The sequence below is a fragment of the Triticum urartu genome, chromosome 4A (genome assembly GCF_056163025.1).
Source record: "Triticum urartu cultivar PI428250 chromosome 4A, HENAU_Tu73, whole genome shotgun sequence".
Taxonomy (NCBI): domain Eukaryota; kingdom Viridiplantae; phylum Streptophyta; class Magnoliopsida; order Poales; family Poaceae; genus Triticum; species Triticum urartu.
Genome location: NC_141876.1, coordinates 3,636,841 through 3,640,185, shown reverse-complemented (window position 1 = coordinate 3,640,185; position 3,345 = coordinate 3,636,841). Strand labels below are relative to the sequence as shown.

At 48.9% G+C, this 3,345-nt stretch overlaps 1 pseudogene across 1 annotated transcript; it reads left to right on the top strand.

Moving 5' to 3' along the window:
- The first annotated feature begins 1,324 nt into the window (after positions 1 to 1,324).
- Positions 1,325 to 2,706, top strand: LOC125526768 (senescence-specific cysteine protease SAG39-like; annotated as a pseudogene). Its single transcript, XR_015600078.1, has 2 exons — positions 1,325 to 1,841; positions 1,942 to 2,706. The product of XR_015600078.1 is annotated as a senescence-specific cysteine protease SAG39-like (transcript).
- The last annotated feature ends 639 nt before the right edge of the window (positions 2,707 to 3,345 follow it).

Below are 3,345 nucleotides of genomic sequence, written 5' to 3'. Positions count from 1 at the left end.
GAGTTGCCAACCCAGTAGGAAGTTTGCTTTATTTTTGGTGCTACCGCCTACTTTCTTGAAGCATTTGATGGCGTCGATCACTGGCTCAGTTAGAACTTAGAACACGAGTTAGTGGAATTTTGTGATAAGAGTAAGGGTTGAGAGTGAGCGGGGTGCGGGTTGGAGTTGTCCTGTTCAGTAACAGTTGTCTTGAGCAGAATATTCTTTCTATTCTGGAAAATGTGGCAAATTGCATTTCATTAGAGATGGCTTTGCTGTAAATTGCATGAGTGAGAGGTTTGTATTTTTTTTCATCAAATCATACAACTTCTTATCTTTGTATAGAAGGGTAAAAGTATTGGTAGGTTGACTCAGGAGTTAATAACGGACACGGTGGCGTGATTGAATGGATATCATATTTTTATTTTGTCGGAATGCATGACATTCAACTATATGTTACAATGTGACAAAGACTCATGAGACATTGGATCTGCCTTCTTGGGTGTCACGGGCGGCGCACGCCTCCTCGCCCAGATAACGGTGGCGGGGAACTCCACCTTGGCGGTGCGTGGTGAACGTACGGTGTAAAGGAGAGAGGGCGTCCTGACGAAGGTGAGCTGGGCGTCATTCGGCTTTAAAGGAGTGGGCTCCAGCGAAAAATATCCAGCTACGGGCTGGTTCTCCCTCTGGATTAACTCATTAGATGGACCATTAAGCTAAGCTTGTAGGTTGTAACTAAGGAGTAGCATTTTACATACTCAACTTATCTTAATCGTATACCCTTAATTAGCTCAACGAGGACACGGTCATTTGGGTATGACATTGTGCACGACGCACACGTTAGGATACTATGCTAGTACTACCAGGCAGCAAGTAAACGGATGCTGAACTTGGACAATGGCACTCTTTGTGGAAGGTTCGATTGAATCTCTGGTCAGCAGTCAAACTCATACGTACCAAATTAGAGAGGGCGATGGAAAAGCTCAATGAAGTCTCTTACAGTTTTCTTTTTGCAAACAGACTGTGTCAACATCTTGCCAAGTGGATAAATACGACGTGCGTCACAGTAGACCAGTGACCGTATATATATGAGTCCACAAGCGTATTCCGTATTCGGCTAAAATTGCCAAACTCGATGAAGTTCAAACTTAGAATTACGTATTATTTTTCCACACACAACTCCAAAAATTAGCACCGTGTTGTGTGGGGCTGGAAATATTAGGCTACATCTGCCGTGACCTAGGATCACCGTGTTGTCTGGGGCTGGGAATATTCAGCCACATCTGCCGTGACCTACGATCAAGCCGTTTCAGCAGGCCGCCTATTTAAGCACCCGATTCCGATAGCTTCAGCACCAACTACAACTACAACTACCACTCTTGTTACTCACTTAATTAGCTTGCTAGCTGCGTACATGGCAGGGACCAAGATGACCACCCCTTTCTTGCTGCTGCTCCTCATTGCCCTAATGAGCAGCGTGGTCGCGGCCCGTGAGTTGGCCGGCGGCGAGGAGGCGGCGATGCAGGCGCGCCACGAGGAGTGGATGGCCAAGCACGGGCGCAAGTACAAGGATGACGCAGAGAAGGCGCTGCGCTTCCAGGTGTTCAAGGCCAACTCCGAGCTTGTCGCCAGGTCCAACGCCGACGGCACCAAGAAGTACCACCTGGCCGTCAACAAGTTCGCCAACCTAACCAGCGAGGAGTTCGCCGCCAGGTACACCGGGTTCAAGCCCGCGCCGCCGGGACCCAAAATGCTGCCGGGATTCAAGTACAAGAACGTCAGCCTCTCCGCCGCTGACGAGCAGGGCGTTGACTGGAGGACCACAGGCGCAGTTACCGGTGTAAAGTACCAAGGACGGTGTGGTACGTACCAACTCAGTGCATGCATGCATGCACGTTCCTTACCGTGAGTAGTCTGTGATAAGTAAAACTTCCACGACGACCTTCGGTTTGCTACGTACAGGATGCTGCTGGGCCTTCTCAGCGGTGGCTGCCGTGGAGGGCATCCACCAGATCACCACCGGCCAGCTGGTCTCCCTCTCGGAGCAGCAGCTGCTCGACTGCACCACCGAGAACCACGGGTGCGGCGGCGGCTTCATGACCTCTGCCTTCGAGTACATAGTGGACAACGGAGGCATCACCACCGAGGACGCCTACCCATACGTCACGGCCCAAGGCAGGTGCGACTCCGATGCCACGCAGCCGGCCGCCACCATCCGCGGCTACCAGGTCGTGCCCGCCAACAACGAGGACGCGCTCGCCGCCGCCGTCGCTAACCAGCCCGTGTCCGTCGGCATCGATGGAAAGCAGCCGAGCTTCTCCAGATGTACAATGGCGGCATCATGACCGGCGACGCCTGCGGCACAGAAATTAACCACGCGGTCACCCTGGTGGGCTACGGTGTCGAGCAGGATGGGACAAGCTACTGGCTCATCAAGAACTCGTGGGGCCAAAACTGGGGAGAAGGAGGCTACATGAAGCTCCAGAGAGGCACGGGCGCCTGCGGCGTTGACATGCTGGCATCTTACCCTGTCGCGTGAACCTACCAAAGCACAAGATACATTAATTAAAATTATTACTACGCTACTCCTATATATAGAATAAACACAACCTGATTAACGGCATGTGCTTGCTTTGAAGAGATTATTAAGGGGCACTCCTTGATGTAACATGAGATTGTTTTACTATCTAATATGTACTATGAATGAGCAATTATTTGTACAATCCATTCTGGCCACCTTCGACACTGTACTGTATGTTTCATGTGAGGTCACTACAAAAAAAAATATTGTCTCAACATATTCTAGGTGATTTTTCGCCCCTCTTCCGTTTGCTAGGAAATGTCAATTTCAGTGTGGAAATTAAGAACATCAGGAATGATAATTAAGATAGGATGCCCCAGACCCAAACTACCCACGGTCCGTTATGAAAAATGTCAATTCCGTCAGGCAAAAATTCCATGAATGATCAGACGGAATGCCTCATCCCCAACTACCCGCATACGGGCCCTCACTTTTAATATACCAATGTTATCGAAACAATGTTGGCGTTTACTTTTGGAACCTGATTCTATTGGTGCTCAAGTTCTAAGGACTAAGTACTATCCATAAGGTGATCTCTTAAGCTGTGAGTTGAAAAAGGGAAGCTCTTACACATGGCAAAGCGTATTGTCCGCTATTCAGACTTTGAAAGAGGCCATATCTGAAGGGCGGAAATGGAGAGAATATTAATACCCTCTATAACACTAAGCTCCCTAATTTTAAAGGGCTCACAATCAATTAAGGTCTCCAATTGAAATTGGGTCGCCCGATTTTGACCATCAACAATTTTTCAAAGCGCTCACATTCAATTATTTTATACTACACAC